Source organism: Vicugna pacos, chromosome 12 (genome assembly GCF_048564905.1).
Source record: "Vicugna pacos chromosome 12, VicPac4, whole genome shotgun sequence".
NCBI lineage: Eukaryota > Metazoa > Chordata > Mammalia > Artiodactyla > Camelidae > Vicugna > Vicugna pacos.
In genome coordinates, this window is record NC_132998.1 from 47,304,585 (window position 1) to 47,328,387 (window position 23,803).

The 23,803-nt window shown below is 35.8% G+C and overlaps 1 protein-coding gene across 5 annotated transcripts in view; it reads right to left on the reverse strand.

Annotated features, from left to right (window-relative positions):
- The window catches only part of SYT1 (synaptotagmin 1), an 898,755-nt gene that overhangs the window by 646,722 nt on the left and 228,230 nt on the right, over nt 1-23,803 (reverse strand). For all 5 annotated transcript variants that reach the window (XM_072973351.1, XM_072973353.1, XM_072973352.1 and 2 more), the window contains one exon: nt 21,558-21,754. The gene's annotated coding sequence lies outside the window, so the exon portion shown is untranslated. The remainder of the gene's footprint in view (nt 1-21,557; nt 21,755-23,803) is intronic.

The window sequence follows — 23,803 nt, forward strand, 5'->3', positions numbered from 1 at the left end:
GTTCATGTTAAAAGAGGAGCATCACTTTCACAGTCTTCCCTGACCACACTGTTTAAAATAGATCCCCCTACTATTCTTATTCTAATGCCCAGCTTGATTTTTCTTCATAGTAGTTCATTACTACATTAGCTTATGTTATGTTCATTTATTTATTTATTATTATGTATGGTCCTCAATAGAACGTGAGCTCTACAAGAAGAGGCTGCTATGGACAGTACCTGAAATAGGGAATGGAACCTAACACATGTTCAATATATTTTTGTGCTGGTTGTTTTTTTTACTGAGATATGGTCATATGACATTATATTAGTTTAGGTATACAATATAATGATTTGATTCGTGTATTTACTGCAAAGTGATTATCACAATAAGTTCAGTTAACATCCATCACCACACAATTATATTTTTTTCTTGTGATGTGATGAGAATGTTTAAAAATTATTCTCTTAGCAACGTTCAAATACACAATGCAGTATTATTAACTATAGTCACCATGAAGTACATTACATCCTTAGGACTTATTTATTTTTATAATTGGAAATTGGTACCTTCTAATCACCATCAACCCATTTCACCCACCTCCCACCCCTTCCTCTCGCAATTACCAATCTGTTCTCTGCATCTCTGAGTTCAGTTTATTGTTCTGTTGTTTTTTTAGATTCCACATATAAGTGAAATCATATGATATTTGTCTTTGTCTGTCTGACTTATTTCACTTAACAAAATAGCCTCAAGTTCCATCCATGTTGTCAAAAATGGCAGGCTATCCTTCTTTTTAGTGGCTGAATAATATTCCATTTTATATATGTACCACATTTTCCTTATCCATCCATCCACTGATGGACACTTAGGTTGCTCTATTGGTTACTTAGCCAGAATTAAAAACATTTCAGTGAATAATGCACAGCCAATGTGAACAGTATGTATGTGGTGGTCGTGATGAGGTGGCAGTGGTGGCGATTATGATTCATGAGCCTATGGTCAGTTCACATGAATTCAAAAATATGAATCTTGGACACAGTTTCCTCCTTAACTTTTATTAAGGTCTAAAATAAGGCAAAGAAGAAAACCTTTGACTTCTGTGATGTTTAATTTTGTCAACTTGGCTAGGTCATGGTGCCTAGATAACTGGTTAAACATTATTCTAGATGTTTCTATAAGGATTTTTTTTTGGATGAAATTAACATTTAAATTTGTGCACTTTGAGTAATCAAATTACTCTCCATAATGTGGGTAGGACTTATCCAATCAGCTGAAGACTGTAATAGAATAAAGACTGACTTCCCCACAAAAAGGAAGAATTTTTCCAGTAGACTGCCTTTGGACTTGAACTGCACATTGGCTGTTTCTTGGGTCTCCAAACTCCTTGACCACCCAGGAGATTTTTGACTTGCCAGCCTTCATAATCACATGAGCCAAAACTTTAAAATAAATTTCTCTCTCTCTAGACAGACAGATACATAGGCAGGCAGATACAGATATACACATATACAGATACATATACAGATATGTGCATATGTATATATATGTGACCAATATAGCTTTCAAAATGGAACATAAATTTAATATCTAGAATTAACACTTAAGACAAAAATTTCATATATTTATGCTCTGTAGCTTACATAAGACTTAAATACTTTTGAATGGACTGCAAATGACAAAACAAATTAAGGGGAAAGATAAAGAATCAGACTAGGCAATAAAAATAAGCCTATTCAATTATGCAGATTAAAAAGTCTATATACTGAAACTCTGACTTTTTAATGTAATCTTTTTCTTGCCCTAAAATAATGTATTTCTCAATGATGTAATAACACTAGCAGCTGCACTTCGGTATTATATGTTATTACCTGGTCTAGGAATATGGTCCTAAGTTGCCTAGAGAGTCTGCTACAAAGAACAGCAAATGAGAGAGAGTATGTGTCCTTCAGTTGAAGATAAAATGGTCTTGACCTTCCAAATACAGCAGGAATTCATGTAATGAAGACGATAGTCACAGAAACAATGGGAAGCAAGATGGCTGGATCTGCCGAGCGGATGTTGAATAATCTTATTTATTCCTTTCCACTTTCAGAGGAGGTAGAGGCAGAAATGTGCAAGGATGAAATCTACCCTTAAAATCTAGGATTTGCTCAGTGCCCTGCATTCCATAAAGGCTGTCCTGAGCAGTAAAGGGAAAGCCGCCCAGGGAGTGAGCTCACCCCATAGTAAATGTGACCCAAGCAATGTCTTAAATTCTCATCAGTTCATTAAAAAGTTTCTCCTCTCTTGAGGGTGAGCTAGGAAAACAAAAATTATTCTTTTCCACAGAATATACATGGGTGAGAATACAAAGAGAAAAGCAATAAGCAAATACAAAAATATGGAAATTCCCCATATTCACAAGGAATAAGGGGAAAAAAATACAGTAAGTTGTCAGGGAGGTAGGAGATGGACCAGGAATATTGTGCCTTGGAGCAAGAGAGAGTTTAATGAAGAAGAAATGATTAATAGTCAAGAATGTTGCTGAAAGGTTGGAGATAATGAGAAAAGGTCAGTCCACTGAATTGGTAATTATATGTTTCAATTTTATGACCCATGAAGGGTCATAACATTCATTTAATTTCTGAGACCACCAGGTAAATTCTAAATAATTCTATACCATGTGATACCTAGAATGGTATTTATTTATTTACCACATTTCTGAAATAAATTTACATTCAGTAAGCCTACCCATGAGAAAAAAATGATTGTGCTAACATGACACGAAGATTGAGGTTTTTAAGAACTGTGTTTGTATTCTGACTTTCCACAAACCTTTTTTATTACTTTATATTAATGAGATTTTCCATCTTACTTCTTCCTGGCCAGAAATTCCTAGTTAATCTCAAATGAAACACATAAAGGTTAAGAGGAGGTTGCTTCTTTCAGAAGGCTTTACCTGAGCTTCTGTACTCACACAACACTTTGGTCTTAAATCAACTAGAATTTAAGTATTCTCCCAAACCAGACAGTCTGTTGTCTATTTTTGGACTCAGAATTTAGCAATGTTCCTGATACACAGTAACTAAGTAATAAACATTTATTGAATAAATAAAAGAATGAATGATGATCAAGTCCTTGAGAAAAGAAACATAAAGCATGCTACCTTTGTTCTATTTTGACTCTAACTTGGGGCACCAAACTAGACGAGAAATTCACAGGGCAGAATACTTATGTAAAAGTAATACAAATTGAACAGAGGGATCCAGAATCAAAATTTAACAGAATAGGAATGTGGTTAGTCAGGGAAGACTTCCTGAGGGAAGCCAAATGCAAACCTAACCATAGAGATTACATAGAATCTCAGGCATAGAACGGAAGTATGTGTGTGAGCAAGTACCTCTGGGAATAAGGAAACCATTCAAGGCTGGAGGAGAATGAGGAGCAGAATCTCAAAGCCCGTTTCTACCAAGAAAGTTATGTAGGGAAAAGCCAGCCAATCTACTTGAATGGATTGAAGAGGGCTTGTTTGCTGGTGCAGCAGAGGCAAAGATCAGTGGGAGAGGACCACTGAGGACGCCGGGCTGAAGAGTTGGGATTTAATACGGCAGACACCAGGGTGCTCTGCCCTAAGGGTCCTTAAGTAGGAACGACATGATGAACATGGTGCTTGAGAAAGATTATTCTTGCAACAGGGGGTTAATATCCTAATACTCAAAAGAGGAACATTTACACCTAACACATTCACCGAAACATTACACTCTGCTACCCTGACAGGCCTCAGTGACTGCAAAAGACTGTGAAAAAGGCCCTGCGCTTCTGGTGGCATATTTCATTCATGGTCTTTGCCAAGGGATTTCTTGTCCCTTTCTTTTCTCTTATCTTTGTCCTTTAACAAATGCCCCGCCACTGGCAAAGATAGGAGCCCAATCATTTGTTTTCTGCTGCCTGTGGCAGACTGATGAAAACAGCTGCATTTTAAGCTACATCTCTGTGTTTCCTTGGCGGTGACTTCAGCTGTGACAGGGGCATTAACCTTAGGGGTGAGGAAACAATTCTTACTTCATGCTTCCTCAGTTCAGAGCTTCCCCTCAGCAGGGAGAAAGCAAATCACGTACATTATTTGAAGCAATTTTGTGATTTATCCACTGGGTACTGACCTACAATCAAGTGAACTTTGCTTAAAACCTCGGAATGGATTTTTAACTACTGCTGTGGGGCGAAGGGAGACATATTCATGCAGCCACCTTCTCAAAAGCAAACTTCTCCAAAAAAAAAACTGTCCGAAAAGCCAAAGAGTGCACAGCATCTTTAACCTTACATTGCCTTCTACCTAGTTTCAAAAATAAGCAAAATCTCATCTTGTTTCTTAAAAACAGGTTACCAGTAGTATAATCATACCAAACGCAATGAAGATTCTGCGAATTCAGTACTCTCCAAATCTATGTCACAGACTTAAACACCACTGCTATTTTATAAATGGAGACTAAAATATAACCAATATCAAATGATTTTTCTATGCTTGCTTTCACTTACTAGAGAATTTGAACTGGAGATGATTTAAGAAATTTACACCTTGATTGCTGATTAAGTTATCAGATTAGGATTCAAACCATGTTCTGTTTCACTGACAACTTATTTGGTTGAAAATTGATGAATCGCACTGATGAGTTTAATGATGAATCCAACTTTTATTAATACTTTTTAAGTGAGAATATATTTTATCCTACCCTGCTCTCTAAAGCAATGGTTTACTACCTTCTGGGAATGTACCAACCTAACATTCTTTGATCCCATGTCAGTCTTCAGTCTTTTACTCCTTTACCAAAAAAATACAAAATAAAACAAAACAAAAACAAAAATTTACTGAATTAAAATAATTTTATTTTGAACTAAGCTTTTTTTGCTACTATGAAGATGGAGACCTTTTAGGATTTTCATCTTACAGGGCCACTGAGAAGTGGCATTGCTACTTCATGGCAAGGTATTTCTGGGCAACTTGTCAGAGGCTGGCAGTTTCAGAAGGCACCATGTGGACGGGGGCCTGGCAGTCAGCAAATGAAGAGGGAAACAGGACAGTGAAAAGTGATAGCCATATAATCTAGAAGTTTTTCTCCAAATTGTCAGTGGTAAATTTTACGATCACCTGAGTGACAGGCTAAAGTGCTATGTAAATGAGACCCTAACAAGAGCAGAGAGGCTATATACATAGAAGGAGTACCTCACTCTTAACAGAGCCAGAAGGAATTGTTCATGTCCAGGAGCTCTGCTCACAGGCATAAGAACTGGCATGGAATCTTGGAAATAATAATAATAGGTAACAATTATTTAGTGCTTACCGTCTGCCAGATAGTGTTCTAACGGCTTCACATGGGCTATAAATTATAACCAACCCAAGAGGTAGATATTTTATCAGGATCAGATTTCTTAGGTAAGGAAACTAGGGTACAGAAAAATTAATTAATTGACTGGCCCTAAGGTCATGTGGTACTTCTCTGTTTGACTTAATTCACTTAGTGTAATACCCTCTAGATCCATCCATGTTGTCACATATGTGAAGATTTTCTAATGGCTGAGTAATATGCCATTATGTGTGTGGGTGTGTGTGTGTATACACATACATACACACACACACATACATATATATATCACTCCTTTGTTCATCCATTCATTAATGGGCACTTAGGTTGCTTCCACATCTTGGCCATCGTATGTGATGATCTCTTACGTTTGCATGCAACCTAACATCTCTGCATTTTACCCTGCACCCTGTCCCACATTTAATGTTTCTGGCGTCATATTTTACATCTTTTTTTGTATATGTATCCCTTAACTACTTATTGTGGCTATAGATGATGTCACTACTTTTGTTTCTTAACCTTCTGACTAGCTTCTCACTGTATGTTTGCCTTTCCAATGAGATTTTCCCTTTCATAGTTTTCACATTTCTACTTGTTGATGTTTCCTTTTCCTCTTAGAGAAATCCCTTTAACATTTCTCATAAAATCAGTTAGTGTTGCTGAACTCTTTTAGTTTTTGCTTGTCTACAAAACTCTTTCTCTCTCCTTCATCTGAATGCTATTCTTGCTGGGTAGAGTCTTCTTGTTTGCAGTTTCTTTCTTTTCATCACTTTGAATATACTGCGCCACTCCCTTCTGGCCTGCAAACTTTCTGCTGAAAAGTCTGCTCATGTTCTTATGAGATTTCCCTTGTGTGTAACTAGTTTCTTTTCTCTTTTTATCTTTCAGCTTTTTAAGATTCTCTCCTTATATTTATTGTTTTTATTTTAATTATAATGTGTCTTGGGTGTGAACCTCTTGGGGTGCATCTTGTTTAGGACTCTCTGTGCTTCCTGGACCTGGAATTATGTTTTCATTCCCAGGTAAGGTAAGTGTTCAGCTTATTTTTTTCAAATAAATTCTCTGCTTCTTTCTCTCTTTTCTCTTCCTTGGGCCCCTATACTGCAAATGTTAGCATCCTTGACGTTGCCCCAGAGGGTTGCTAACGCATCCTTACTAAGTGATGAACTTGGGTAATAAGCTAAGATTTCCTGGCAGGCTGCTGAAGATGCAGCCTGGCTTCTCCTTGCTGCCTACAGTAAATGTGGAAGGAAACAGGTATATTTAAAACGGAACTGTTATGCAAAAAGGAATCAGAACTTGATGACTTGGAAAATTCTCAGCCTATCCAGATAGTTTGATGTGAGACAGGCCCAAAGTATGACTGTACACATTTCTGCTGGAAAGATTAGACATGAGATTCATGCATCCAAGCAACTACTTAAGCAGAAATACTGCGAGGTTGTACTGAAGAGGGCAGAGGTGGGATGAGATAAAAAAGGCTTTTGAAATTCTGCAACTCCATAGGCAGGATATGGGCCAATAGAGCCATTCAGCTGTGAATATCTGTTATCCTTCAAGAAAAGGAAAGAATAAATGTGGTGCAGAGGTCTAAAGGGCTGCTCCTGTCAATATGGACACAGAGAGCACAGGTCCAGGGTGCTGGACTACTTTCACTATTAGAGAGGATAGAGCTGTCACTGAGGAATCAGAGGAAAGGACCAACTCTCAAAGTTCAACTGAAAAACAGACACGGCATTTGAATAGAGATACCACCTAAGAAGACATTTGGATGGCATGTATAGACATAGGAAGATTGTCAACATTATTCGTTGTTAGGGAATTGAAAATCAAAACCACAATGAGATTCATGAGATTTACTAAGACAAGCTTCGTAGCATAGGTGAAACTGAAAATATTGATCACACCAAAAAGATGGTGAGGATGTGAATGAAATGGGAATTCATAAACTGTTTATGGGAATATAAAATGCTGGAATCACTATGAAAAGCCATTTGGCAAATTTCACTTTAAAAGTTGTACATAACACCGTATGATTCAGCCCTTCCATTCCTAGGTATTTACATAAATATTCATAATAGTTTTATTTGCAAAAGTTCAAAACAAAAACAACCCAGATATCTATCAGTGGATGAATAACAGATAAATAAGTTGTAGTATGGTCATATAATTGAAAATTACTCAGCAATAAAAAACAATGAACTGAGTATGATCCATAATAGGGCTTGGATTAATCTCAGAATAGTTATGCTGAGAGAAAGAAAGCAGACAAAGGGCACATATCTCTATAATTCCATTTATATAAACCAGATAAAATGAGAACTACTGTACCAGACAGGAGATGGGTTACTCTGAGATGGGTAGCAGTGGGCAAGGATTATAAATGTTTAAGAGAAAAATAAATTGAGGATAATGGATTTGTCTTTGTCTTGACTATAGTGATAGCTTTATGGATATACATAAATATCAAAATTTATCAGCCTATGCACTTTAGATATATGTGGTGTATTGTGTATCTGTTATGTTTTTAATAGCTTTATTGAGTATATCATGTTAATTTCTCTATTTTATTAAAACTTTTCCAAACATCTTGCATAATATATTACCATATGCATAAATTATAATTTATATAACTATATTTATATAACTCCTAGCTATTTAAAAAGCATTCTATTTAATATTTTATATTTTTTATTAATATAATGGAAAAATATACAAAGGAGGTTGCTTTTTATATTTAGAGACTCTAGTGGTTGTTTTACTATGGATATAGGAAAAATACCTATATATTTTTGGGCAGAGTCCTTTCTTTTTTCTCAGTAATTTTTAAAAATCTTTGTTGGTGCTGGCTAAAAGTAAAGCATCATGAAACAGATTATCTGAGAAACATCTGTCAGTCAGTTACGGGGGACAGACACTGCTAGTGCAATCTCAGATCTGTGTTCTAGCTTCCTTCCTGGCATACTTAGAACTATATTCCTAAATGTTCTTCAACATTCAAGTGAAGCCACATGATTAGGTTTTGTGGCCAAAGGGCTGCCACAAATAAAAGCGCCATAAGCCATCTTCAGGTGTGTTCCATATACCTCTTCTGATGTGATCCTCCATGCTTTCTTTCCTAGTTTGCTACCTGGACATAACGTACCTACTGGAGGACTCAAAAGCCTCAGAGGATGATGTGGCCATAGACTCAAAGAGCCCAGGTCCCTAAATGACTTACAGAGCATAGCGTTTCCTCTCCCAACTAATCCACAAGAAAGAAAATACCACCTGATTGTATAAAGTCATTGAGATTTTGGAATAGTGTGCTATAGCAGTTAGCATATGGTGACTAAAGAGACCTCTGTTGTGTGTATCAGATAAAAAATCAGCATATAAATATATTTTTAAATGGATGAGGTTACTCCTAAAGAGAATTACACAGCAAGTGTAAAACAAATGAAATGAATTTTGATTCTCTTTCTCACCATTTTGGTTATTTTCTGCTTCCTCCTATTTCAGTGCTATGGGAAGGTCAGAAGTGCACGTGGGTAGATAGGAGGATAAGGGTGATACAAATACATGCAATAAGAAACAATGCTGATTTTACAGCTGTCGGGGAATCAATAGTTCAAAATTACTTGCAAATCAGGAATAAACAGAAGGGGCACAGTTTTTGAGATGATCTAAGTAAGAGATTAGACATATATTTAAAGTTATTCAAGTGTTGATTTTCTGTAATTTAAGTTTTGATCGTTTTATTGAGCTGCGAAAAATTCATTTGCTTTTTATTACCCATGAAAAATACTAATCTCTAGTAACTTCTACAAAATTCTGGTAACTGCCCTTTCAAAACGACTGTGACATTCTAAGATACACACTGTCACTTATGCATTCCTCTTAACTTGGTCGTTCTTTCTCACTCTTCACAAGAATACAGTTTAAATGTTGAGTCCTTAATATTTGTAGCTTGTTTTTCCTAGTTGGTATCACTGCGTAAGTCTCCAGTGCCCACATGGAGGCAATGTGTTACCCTGAAGGTTATCTGTCAGGCACATGTGCTCCCATAGTGACACAACCTGACCAACTTAGGTCTTTTAATTTCCTGATACCTAAATAGGCAACACAAAAGAGGCTGAAATATGGTTCAGGATTTCTCCAGAGAATTCCACTCCAGAAATCGGTCAGGTACTTGTAAGAATAACCCTGGTGTCTTACAAAGGACAATAGATCTTCCATTAAATTTAAGTTGGAGGCTTACTCTGCCATTTACTTGCATGTAAACTTGGAACAAGTTTCTTATACAGGCCTCCTCAGTTTTCTTTTCTTCTTTTAAATTGACATATAGTCAATTATAACGTGTCAATTTCTGGTACACAGCATAGTGTTTCAGTCATACATATATTCATTTTCATATTCTTAATTACAGGTTACTACAAGATAGTGAATGTATTTCCCTGTGCTATAAAGAAGAAACCAGTTTTTAAAATCTATTTTATATGCAGTAGTTAATATCAGCAATTCTTGAACTCTCAATTTATCTCTTCCCACTCCATCCCCTCCCCTCCAGAACCATAGGTTTGTTTCCCTTTTGTAGACAAGTTCATTAGTCTCCCTTTTTTTTTTTAGATTCCACACCTGAGTAATATCATATGGTATTTTTCTTTCTCTTTCTGACTTATGTCACTTATAATGACAGTCTCTAGATCAATCCATGTTGCTGCAAATGGCATTATTTCATTCTTTTTATGGCTGAGTAGTATTCCATTGTATAAATATACCACAGCTCCTTTATCCAGTCATCTGCCAATTTCCAACCTTTAAATTTTTGCTGATAAATTACAGAGAGGTTCTGAAACTTAAGTAGAGTAACAGATATATACATTTTTTAAGAAAATTGTTTTATGAATATAAGATATGTAGGACAAGAACTAGGATTTCAGACGAGATTCCACTGCCCTTTTGCAGACGTGGAAGAAGCCCTCTAGAACCTCCTTCTCTCTAGTAGCCAAGGGTTTTCCATATCAGAGATACCGGAACAGGCTGGGACTCATCCAGTCAGACCCAATTTGGGCCCCAAGCATCACCATCAGGAACTGAGTCAGAACAAGCATCATGTGGTAGAATCTGCCCCACTGATACGCTTGCTTTGATGTGTATCATTTTTAAATACATACTAAATAACATTGAATTTGGAATGTTTATATGAAAATTATTACAATATTAAATTAAATTGTGCTAAATTAAATTTGAATGCCTTTGCTATGTTAGGCATATGATCCTTCCTGTTCAGAATCCCAGTTATTAAATGCAGCCAACTTCACATATCCTCATTATCTGATTGGCCCCTGGACATATGTGGGTTTGTTGTTCCTGATAGAGTTACCACCCCTGCACTACACAACTCAACTGCAGTCAGCCCAATGCTTTCAATGAACATGAATATTTTAGTGGAATTAGGAGATGAGGACTGAAGGAGGAAAACAGTCTGGCGTATTTTCACTACAGGAAATACTTGTCCATTGCTTCAGATTGCAAAGGGGAATTTTTTTTTAAATACTTAAAATAAAAGTTATGCATGGATAGTTAAATTCTTATTGTCAAAATAGCAATAAGCAAAGAGTCTGTGGTTGAGTTGCTTTATGTATTTGCTTGTATATTTGTAGAGTTTATATTGATATTGCCTGTTTGAAGGGTAATTTGTCAATAACTAACAAAATCTGAGGTGTGTATATCCCATGACTAAAAGGAAGTTATTTCACAAAATTATTCACACCTGTGAACAAAGATATTTGTATAAGAATGGGCAATGTATTTTCATGACTAAATACAAAAAACCCTGCATACTACTTAACCATCCTTTAGTAGTAGTATGGTAGAAATAATCATTGTACATCATATTACAGAACACTGTACACAGCTACCAAAAACAATGCGATAGAGGTACATGTACTAATATCATGAATCCCCCATAATACATTGTGAATGTTAGAATAAATTCTAGTGTATTAATAATACTGAATTATTAACAATAATAAATATATATAGTGTATAAAAATATCTAAAAATACACATGAGATATTCATAGTAATTTCCTACTCACTTTTTACTACATACTTTATACTTTTTGTTTGAATTTTTCACAGTAAGTATTATGTTAACCTGTAATTTAAATAATAAAGTCTCCAAAACAGAACAATGTAATTATTTCACAATGAATTATTGACTTTTAATCTATTTAATCCATTTAATTCTAATATCTTTATATATGCATTGAGGAACTACTAAGTCTAAGAAACTGAACAGAGAGTGATAAACAAGTTAAACATGGCTGTTTCATGGATTTGAATCCCAATGCTTATTCTTGAATTCAGATTTCTCTTCCCTGCAAAGAACTGAAATGTAGATCTGATAACTTCTGCTTCCTATTATCTCATTAATTTCTAATACTATCATTAAACAAAACAGTGTATTTAAATTTCTATAAGTACTTCCCAGATTTTCTTTAAACGGTTCCAAATAAAGATTTCCTCAAAATACACCGTTGGCTACTAATCCTATTTAGTCTCTCCTTTCTCAGTCACCATGATTCAAATGCCCCCATACATTTATCTCTAGCCCTTATTTCATGTGAAAGTCAGGCTTGCCTGTCCAACTATTTATTATTAAACATCTAAAATGTATCTGTCACCTCAAACACATGTTCAAAACTAAAATTTTCATCTTCAAAATATTCCTTCAGTCTTCCTTATATAGGTATGTGCTTTACACCATCAAATTCCCAGACCCCTAGTTCAAAACTAGGAACCATTCTTGATCTCTTCCTCGACTCTAGTAGCCTATCAGTTTTCAAATCCTCTCAGTTCCACTTCTGAGATACATAGCGGTCACAGCCTCTCCCTGTTGCCAATGTCACCACCTTAGTCTAAGGCTCAGTTATGTTCACCACTGGTCCTTTGCAAGCCCTTAAAATCATTTTTCCAGTGACCAGTTTTTCCCCATTCACTTCATCTTGTCCATATATGATGTCCAATAATTAAAAATGAAAACTCTTAGTAAGCAACTGTTTTTGCAGGGCTACGCTTAGATATTGAAGAATTAAGGCAAATCAGTCATAAGCCCTACCCGTTCAGAAATCTGATTTTGTTCATTCCGTTTCTCCAAAATATTAAAGACTTAACTGATTTCTCCCGAAGTAGTTTCAATTCTTTTTCCAAGGCCCCTTCATGCAGCCATGGAGGTTTTTTTGCCCTTTAAATGATCTTTATTTTTAAATCTAATGTGAAAATATGAGGTAGAAAGGGCAAATCAAATCTACTACAAGGAAGATAAACAGGCTTCCAGGAACACCATGGACAGATCTCCCCACTCCCTCCAAACTCTCTCACTTCCACGTCCCCTGACAAGACGCAGCTGGGCCCAGCCTCACTCTCAGCTGATCCCAGCTCAGCCCACTGCCACGCTAAACACCTCTTTGATGCTTCAGACCAAATGTCTGCTTTGGTTTTTACCCATGCATCTGCGGGAGAGAACACTTAGGAACACTCACCATCTCTTGAAGCCCAGATAAGAAAAATCTCAATCTTAGGTTAAGGTCAGGCTCCTCCCTCAAGAAGAAACAACGCCCCAGACACTGACCTGCAGAATCCTCCTCCAGTCACACTGATCTACCAGTTTATAGCCTTTCATACTCCCTGCTTTCCTATTTTGCATCCTGCTGTTCCTACTCCCTGCAGAGAAGTTTCATTTTCTTACCTGCAAGTTCAGGTCCTCAAACTCAGCTCAAGGTTTACCTGGCCACCAAATCTCCCCTGATTATTCAACCGAATATAGTACTTTTTCCCCTTGGCAATACTATCATTTTTGCTGGCACTTTTATATGGCACTTCCAATTTCACATTCTATTTTAGTTTTTTAAATACAAATCTTACTCTCCTTTTCCAGTATCAGCCACTTCATGGCAGGATTCACATCTCCTTCTACGGATAATAACTCCTTGCATGTACTTAATATGTTCAGAAAGTAAATGAATATAGTTTCCATTCGAAAATAAATTATACTTAAATTGTTTATTGAAAGACAAAATAATCATCTTCCTCTTTAACACTGGTTTATCTTGAGTTTTACTTCCCTCCCAAGTAGGAATGGTGCTTAATGACTGAAAATTTCCCATCACTTCCTAAATTATCCAACCAACCCCATTACAATGATCAAAATCAAGACTTTCCTAATCCAAATTTTTGATGTATGGACTTTTGATCAAGTAATATAAAGAATGAAATTAAACACTGACTACATTAGAATATAAAAAGCATCTTCAAATGAATGCTTTTTGTTCACGTCTTAGATCTCTCTCATCTAGTATGAAAATTTGTAATAAAGAAATTTCACCAAAGAAATTCTCCACCCTCATATTTCAGGTCAGATATAAAAGAGATTTGCCTTCACTTTGCCTAATGTATAGCCAATGAAGAAAAGGAACATTTTGTTGCTACATAATACCATTAAAAGGCTTTGCCAAACTAGAAGTCTTGCCTTCTTGAAGCCTGATTTTAAATTCTGATCCACCTTGCTGGTTCTAACTTGCAAGACAAATATATTCCCAGCAGAAAGCTTCAGCCTTGTCCCTCTTTCTGAGCACCTCTAATGAAGCAGGAGCTGTGAGAGAACTGTTTTTGTGCCTGCATTTCAGTATAACTGCTGCACATATGCCGTTGTGTACAAGAGACTCCAGAAATCCACGTTGTTTTTGGAGAAGGTGACTCTATTCTCCTGGACCTCTAGGAGGGAAGGTCACAATAAGAAAGAGGAGATTTCTTATATGATCGACGCTTCTCAGACACCTGAAGATTTGAGGTCACCAAGCAGGTCTTGGTCAATTGTTTGGAAAGAAACAATACCTTTATCAACAAAAGGGAAATGAGGCAGAAAGATGAAGTTTTCCTTGCACTTGAATGAAATGTCATAGCAAATAGCTTGGGAGGTAAACAAAGCTGGGATCGAGACCTGCATTTTTTGGACCACAAGTAAATTACAAAATCTCTAGAAATTTCCATTTCTTCATTTGCAGAATGGATATAATCATGTCACCTAAATAGAGTGTTATGACAATTAAATGTGATAATTCATACAAAATGCCTGGCATTTTTCTTGATACATTTCTCTAAAGCTATTAGCATTGTAAATAATTATAAGATAGAACAGAAGCTTCTGGCAGCAGACGCTGACGACCTAAACACTCGACTTCATGCTTTCCTAACAGATCCTGAACTTTTATACATGTCTATCCTCTCCCACAACATCCATATGGCTAAGAGAACCTGACTTCACCCCTCAGCTCTACGAGTGGGTCTCATTTGTGTAAGAGTAATTCTAATCCACTAGTCGAATGCTGGCCAACGATACTAATCTCTCCTCAGAAATTAGCTGGAGGCTCCTGAGACTGATCTTTCTTGCTCTTAAGAGAGGTGTAGAAAGCCCCTCTTTTTACACCTCTGATATGATGTAAGCATGGAAGCATGGAACCTTGTGTGCTCCTGGCAGCCATTCTACCACCATGAGGAGTCACTTGGGAAACAGGCTCCGGATAAAGCCAAGGTTAAAGCATAAAGACAGAAAACACATTGTCCTTGATGATACTAGGACATCACTGGATCAACAAGCCTTTCCCTACCACCAAACTTTTTGTGATATGAGTCAACACATTTCTTTATTGTTTAAACCACTTCGATTTTGGTTTTCTATTCATTCATTGCAGCAGGGTTCTTACTCATATACTCTGTGTAGAGAATGGAGAACTTCATTTTTAAGCAAATACAAAAACATAAATTCACTGATCATTTTAAACAATGTGTCCTCTTAAAACCATTTCCAATTTGAAGTCAGAAAGTAAGGGAAAGTTACCCATAGTTTCTCTTTAAAATTACACTGTAAGGGGGAATCTGAAGGAAGGGACAAGTTAATTGCATGCCACTTTTTGAACAAATATCCCTAACAATTTCTCTGCCATCCCATAACTATTTACTGTTTATTCAGGTTTCTTAGAAGGCATTTGCTTGTGCAGTCCTAATATGGGAGGCACAAAACTTTCTGAACTCGTCTACATTACTTTTCCTGACCTTTTCCACAAAAACAAAGAAGTGAAGAGCATTTCATCATGCTTCCAGAATAACCTCATCTCCCCCACAGCTTTAGTTATTATTCATCCTGATCATTCTCAAATGTTATCTCTAGCCTAGGCTTCTTTTGAATTCCAACACTATACATTTAACTGCCTCCTGGAAATTTTCACTTTCAGTTTGACAACATAAATCTAGTGCTCAAAAGTGGATATCACTTTTTTTCCTCCAAAATTTAATCTCTCTTTTGTTATCCCCCTGTTAATGAGTGCTACTGTTATTCATCCAGTCTGCCAAGTTATTCCATATTCCTTCCAGACTCTTCCTTGCCACCAGCTTCCAATGATGATCAAGTAGTGTCAGTCATATCAGCCCATCATCTCTCATGGTTATCTTCTTCGCTGCATTTCCACTGCTTCTACTTAAGTCAGGCTTTCATCGTTTTGCAGTTTATCTATCAAATTATGCTTCTAATTTGTCATCTTGCCTCTAATCTTTTTTCTCTTGCCTTATCACCCACAGTGTTGCCAGAGCAACTTTTCATTCACCAAACCAGACGTCCTGCCATTTTCTGCATCCCACTGCTTGTTGAAAATCCCTAAATAAAATAGGTTTTGAAAATGATCTATGCCTGGCGAACTTTACAATTTCCCCTCTTACAGGCCCTTCCCTTACATCTTTCACACCCTTCTTTCTTAGGCCATTCTCTCTGATCAGGATCCTAAAATGCTCCCCATACTATTTCACTTCCTACCTATTCTGATCAGGTCACAAGATCTTCGTACTCATCTAGCTGAGTGATGACACAGAAGAGGTGCTCTATACTTGTTCAATACATTAATCACGAATAAACAATTTCCAAAATTTTTGGAACTGATCGTAAAACCCATAGTTAACCAAAACTGAGAAAAAAATTTGAGTAGTGTTTATACATTAATACAAGAAAATAAACTAGTCTAAATTTCTTGCTTGAAAGGCATTCTAAAAGGAAATTTGCCTTTCATGAACCAAAATCTTGACAACAACTCAGATATCTGATCTTAAGAATATATATTAGTTTTTTTCCTTGATATTTTATGCACAAAGGAATCAAAGAAACCAAAAGGAGTAGATGCGAACACCTGGACTAGAGTATGTAGTTTATTGTTTGTTGCCAGATCATTTCTTTTTCCTTCCATAAGGGATTTTTAAAAATCCCTTTTAAACTATGAACTCTAAAGACTAACTAAATGTGTGAAAGTAAATGAGAATTGATTTTTACAAAACACACTTCTGAGAGCCTAAATATCCAAATGATACTGATCTGTCAAAGTATGCAACTAGGTTATTTTGCTTAAAACATCTATGGAATTTCCCTTTAAAAATTATTTTCACAAATGAGATCTGAAGCACCAAAAGAGCCAGCATTATTACTCACTCCAGAAATACATTGATTTGATCAGATACCATTTGTTTTTCATTCTGAAGCACCAAAAGAGCCAGCATTATTACTCACTCCAGAACCAGAAATACATTGATTTGATCAGATACCATTTGTTTTTCATTCATTGGACAGATACAGATACCCTGTATTAATCTACTCTATGTCTCCCTGGGGATAAAATGGTGATCATGAAGGGCAGAAACTCCTGGTTCTGGATGTTTATCTTCTAATGATGCTTAAAATCTGCCTCATCTCTTCTGCTCCCTGAGTCCATTTTAAAAACACACACAGTTATGTACACAATGGAATACTACTCAGCCATAAAAAATAGTGAAATAATGCCATTTGTGGCAACATGGATGGACCTAGAGGTCTTCAGACTAAGTGAAGTCATACAGAGAAAGATAAATATCACAATATCACTTATACATAGGATCTAAAAAAGTGACACAAATGAAATTATTTATGAAGCAGAAACAGACCTACAAGACATAGAAAACAAACTTATGTTTACCAAAGGGGGAAAGAGTGGGCGGGATAAATCAGGAGTTTGGGATTAGCAGCTACATCTACTATATTTAAAATAGACAAATAGCAAGGTTCTATGGTATAGCACAGGGAACTATATTCAATATTTTGTAATAACCTATAATGAAAAAGAATATGAAAAGGAATATATATATATACGTGTAACTGAATCCCTATGCTGTACACCAGAAATTAACGCAACATTGTAAATCAACTATACTTCAATAAATTTTTTTTAATTTTTAAAAATAAAAATAAACACACATGCATGCATGTGTGCACACACACTGGGGGCAGTGTGAAGAGAGCTTTGGATCACATTAACATTGGCACCTTGAAGCAAAGAAAATTTACATTGACTAATTAAAGTTTATGGGTAGTTTTTACTAGTCTAGTCATGAAATTTGAATTACTGCTATTGTTCAACTTGAGTAATTGGTTTCCTCATGCATAACAGTACTCATTGTGACTCAGAGAGGTAAGAGAACAGTCACTTTGTATCGATTGCTATAATCCTCTATATAAAATACATTTAAAACATAATAGGTTAATATTTATAACTTTTATTTATTTATATTATAGATTCAAATATTTCACTACCCTAGATTAAGAAATTACTTGCAGTTCCAGTGACTCTGTAGTGGGTGATGTAATGTGGATGACACTGTCAAAGTACTCCCTGACATATAATAATGAGAAAGTGTGCAAAACACCTGGCTATTCTGTGGTAGTTATTAACTGCCTGTGTAATACAGTAGTTGGTCCTTTAACCGAAACTGATTGAGTTAATAATTGAATGTTTGAAATCGTGACTCACAGCTGGCTTTCTCTATGTGTTTGAATTCACCATGGTAACTACGAATTGGTTTTGTTACAGTGTTGTATATTGCTTTAAATTAAACTGATGGGATTAATAATTGAATGGCAATTATAAAAGCTGTATGGCTGATGTTTCATTATCTTCGTTATTTTCTAACTATTACACTCACATACACACTCTCTAACTTCCCGACTGCCTATTACCATCAACAAAGCAATAGGTTATGCCTGTTAAACCTCACATATCTTAATCAATGTACTAATATGGACATCATTTTTACATTTTCATTATTTTTAATTCTAAAAGAGTTTTTGAGAAGCTATAATGTTGAAATGTGTGTATTTATATAATTATATTAACAAGTTGAGTACATTATACTTTCACTATAATTTTTGTTTATCTTTTTGCTGAAGGGATAATGCATTTATTTTGGAATATCACATAAATACATTTTTTTTGTGAAATAGTGGAATCACCCTTGTTTTATGGGTGAGAAAGTAGAGGATTAAATTCTTCATATTACTTGCCCCAGCCTGTCTGTAACAGAGGAGAGAACAAAATTTTCTATTTGATTTGCTTCCAACTTAGCTTTTGTAAATTTTTTTCTGTAAATACTGCCACAATAATTCTCTTAGGTCAAAATTTTTATTATTTTTGTTTCCCGTTTTGACAGTTTTAATAATTTTCCATTACCTACATGATTTATCCCAGCCTTGGATCTGACAATCAGTGCCCTACATAATCTGACCAATTTCCTGAATTTTATTAATTTTTTAAGTAAGTCAAACTCAGGTTCTACCTGTAGCAAAAATATAAAAAGATGTATATTCTAAAAATAACCTATTGTCAATGTGGAGGATGAGTTAAGGAAGAAACTCAAGGCAGGCAAGCTGGCTTGGTTCTAATATTAGTTCACGTGAGAGATAGGTAATAAACAGGGTTTACAGAGAGACAAGCAAATCCCTTTGGGACATGCCTCTTAAAACAGCAGTCTTCAGTTGTAGAGCCTAGTATAGTAAACATTCAAGGTATTAGGTGAAGTATAGCTGATGTGTTTTAGGAAGTCATAATCCTGCGGTCACTTGGTGGCTGGAGCCTCTCTGCTCTTTGCCAAAGGACCACCTCTGTGAACACGACTCATCTGACAAATGCACATTACAGGTCACAAAAGGATCAGCAAGAACAGCATTTACATGTCTTACTACAAAACCAAGACAACCTAATTAAAAATCTCATTACTCTTTTCACTGGGCAAATTATATTAGAATTATGTTTGTTTTTGTGAGTTCCTTTTTTTGACTACTGTTGTTCCAGGTTCAAAATTCCAGGTGAGCAATTAAAGAATTATATTTAAGAAATCATGGTGAAAACTTCATAAATAATTCATTTCAATTACTTTCAACAGGTTATCCTTGAGGGCCCACTGCATCGTGTATAAGGAATGACTGATGGATGTGTTCTGATGTGAAAAAGGAGATACTGAGTTGAGGGGGGTGGAGGTGTTAATTAAGAGCTGACTTTTATTTCCTGAAAGTACGTGTTCTTTTTTGTACTAGGTTGTAAATGCACAAGCAATGAATGAACGTTGTCCAAAGGCAACTGTCAGCTTAATATTAGATGGCACTTAATAATTCAGAACTATCTAAAAATGAAATAAGTGGAAGTATGTCAATCTCCAATCTGAGAAAGAATGGCCCCTTTTTCACACGACCACAATCTGAATTCATATGTTGAGTAGAAAGTTGGCTTAAATTATTTCTAGGCTCATTTTATGCATAGTAACATATGGTAGGGAAGAGAACAGAAAACTGGGGGCTTGAATACCTGGTCCTGGTTTTGATATTAACTAGCTGACTGAGTTAGTCCAGTTTCTTCAACTTTAAGCCTTAAGTTCCTTCATCTCTCTCTATTAAAGGAGTAACTTCCTTAAAAATAAATGAATGGTACTATATTCACACTTGAGAGACAGAAAAGAAAAGAATTTGACTGGTAAGGAAAAAACACAGGAAAAAGGGTTGACTAATTTGGACATATCTTCATGATGAATTTTTAGTAGAATACTTTTAATTATAACTGAGCTATTCACAACCAGAGGTACTAGCATTCTGTATACGTGACAAGCAGTGGTATTATTATAAAATTATTTTAAGCAATCCGTAATTGGGTTATCTAAAGATACTAGTTTCTGTACATTCAAATTGCTAAATTTCAGAACATCTTCTCATTTTAATAAAATATCAAGTAAATTTATATGTTTTTATGCATGCACCCATGTAAATCTTACCTGGATTTATGCTTCAGGGTTCTCTTCAAAGATCAATTAAAAACATTAACCACTTGACCCAAGCTGTCATCTAAGGAATATGATACTAACCTTTTTTCAGGTTCTTCATCTAATTCTTTTTAAAACTACCTTTATTTCTATGGATTTATTTAAATTTTCTGTGTTATCATTGCAAAGAACTTAAACCACTTCAATAACGCAATTATTAAAATCATAATTGTTGTTTACAACAGCCATCGTGCTTTCTGCTCTTTTGTTCAGTGGAGACATGAATTATTTTAAGAATATCAGTGATTTCTCTAATCCCAGGCCATTCTCTAGGACTTGAGGGTGCTCATTCCAGAAATAAACAGTATTTGTTACAGTTCATTTCCCTGTTGCTTCTTTAGGGAACTGAATATAACACTTCAATGCCAGAAAAGAAAAAGCTGTGTGGAAAAAAAAAAAAAAACAACAAAGCTACATTTTCAAATGTCAGTAGGCCCATATGGCACCTGACCTAGGAAGCTCTCAACAGGAACACATCCCTCTGCCCTCTTTCATCACTGAGCACGGACCTCCCACTGCTCTCACTGGTGTGCAGGTAAGGAAGGCATCTGTGCGCCTTAAGTGAGGTATTTTGCATCAAAAACACTTAATTTCACTCAACCTTAATAATCTAGAAAGAATACTTCCAGAGTCAGATTGAGGAGAACAGCCAGTTCCCAGAGTGATACTTGAGGCAATTACTTCTTAACTATTTTGACTAATGCTTCTACTACAATATATAATCTATGACACACGCAAAACATATTTCTTAATGTTTGAGAGCCCAGATTTATAGCTCATGTTATTAACCAATAGATAATATGACTACTTCATATTTGTGTACTTTATGTCCACGTGGCTATGTACATTATCTTGATTTGTGCCCACTGAAGTGGTTGGTTTTAGTTACATAACCGGGTCTCCATAGTCCAATGAGATCATGACACTGAACCCCATAGTTATTATGTAAATTAGTCAAAGTCTAGCAGTGACTGATTGGCCGAACAAGAACAGTAACAGTAGTGTCAACAGCAACCCATGTACAGTGTTCACTTACCACCTCTGAAGCTCTGGCTGTATATGCTCACTTCTGGTCTGTATCAAGATGTGGCAAAGAGATTTTGGACCACATAGTGCCACATATGCAGTCATTAAACGTACTGGGATTGGATCAGCTGGTGTTGAATTTGGTAGATCTTCTAATAGTTCAATGTCAAAGGTTTTTTTTTCTTCACATGCAAGTCCACCTAGGAACTAGAAAGGAAAAATAAATGTTTTAAATTTGATAAACAATTTTCTGGACAGCATGTAATATAATATTTTATACTCTCATTTTCTTACAAAAGAAGGACCATAAAACCCAGCCCCTTCTAAAACTACTGCCCTTTATTTCCCCACCTTCAGAGTTAGGGCAGCTTGCGGTATTTGATGTTCAGTATCCTGCAAGTTGTGCTGGAAAGAATGAATCTTGATTGTCTCCCCAACTTTCATTGCCTCCTTTTTCTGCCAGGAGTACCCGAGTTAATTACTAGGAACTTCTCTTTCTTTTTTGCTGTTGTGCCCTGCATTTTATTAAGATTGACACAATAATTGGTGAGTATTTGACCTAATTTATATTGCTGAGAATTAGCAAGACGGATCAGAGTTTCTGAAAAAGTTTCTCTCTTCCCTGGTTGCAGGAGGTGCTGTTCTGACACCAGGAACAGCTCTAGCATGAGGGATGCCAGCAAGAGACGAAGCAAAGTTGAGACCCTTGATGGAACCACACCCTCCCTGTCGACTTTTTATTATGGAAGTAATTTAAGTCTCTTTTTTTTTTTTAAAGCAAAGTGACTTGAATTTTCTCCTGGTTGCAAATTATAGCAAACTAAATGATACAGTGAAGAATCCAATTTAGAGAGCATTAGAGGATTCCTCTGGCAGCTGTAGCTTTATTAATTGTGGTATTAATTTGCCTCTATGATATAATATGATGTGAGAATTATGTCTACACCTCATTATAAATTTTTAATTCGTCTGTACCATGTGGTAAGCTCCAAGAAGGCAAAGAACTTCTCTGGTTTACTGCTGATAACCCAACACTTACTATAGTTTGTGGCACAGAGCAGGTGTTCACTAAATCTTCATGAAGAGAGAGGAAGGAAAAAAAATAGGCCCACCATTGTTCCTAATTCAGAGACAGGGAATAACTAGAGCAGGTGAGATTATTGTGAACACTTTATAAATAGAAGAAAAAATGGTGAGATTTGCAAATGTTAGCTACTATATATAAAAATAGATAAAAAAAAACAAGTTTCTTCTGCATAGCATGGGGAACTATATTGAATATTTCGTAATAATAACCTTTAATGAAAAAGAGTAGCCCACTATCACCCCTCCTATTCAACATAGTCCTGGAAGTCCTAGCCACAGCAGTTAGGCAAGAGAAAGAAATAAAAGGGATCCAAATTGGAAAAGAAGAGGTAAAAGTGTCATTATATGCTGACGACATGTTACTATATATAGAAAACCCTAAAAGGTCCACACAAAAGCTACTAGAGCTGATTGAAGAATTCAGCAAGGTAGCAGGTTACAAAATTAACGTTTAAAAATCAGTTGCATTTCTTTACACTAACGATAAATCAACAGAAAAAGAAAGTAAAGAAACAATCCCCTTTAAAATAGCACCCAAAGTAATAAAATATCTGGGAATAAATCTAACCAAGGAGGTGAAAGAATTATACACAGAAAACTATAAACCACTGATGAAGGAAATTAAAGAAGACTTTAAAAAATGGAAAGATATTCCATGCTCTTGGATTGGAAGAATCAATATTGTTAAAATGGTCACACTGCCCAAGGCAATCTACAGATTTAATGTAATTCCTATCCAATTACCCAGGACATATTTCACAGAACTAGAACAAATCATAATAAAATTTATATGGAACCATCAAAGACCTAGAATTGCCAAAGCATTAGTGAAGAGAAAGAAAGAGGCTGGAGGAATAACTCTCCCAGACTTCAGACAATACTATAGAGCTACAGTCATCAAGACAGCATGGTATTGGTACCAAAACAGACATATAGACCAATGGAACAGAATAGAGAGCCCAGAAATGAACCCACAAACTTTTGGTCAACTCATCTTCGACAAATGAGGCAAGAATATACAATGGAATAAAGACAGTCTCTTCAGCAAATGGTGTTGGGAAAACTGGACAGCAGCATGTAAAACAATGAAGCTAGAACACTCCCTTACACCATATACAAAAATCAACTCAAAATGGATTAAAGACTTAAACATAAGACAAGATACAATAA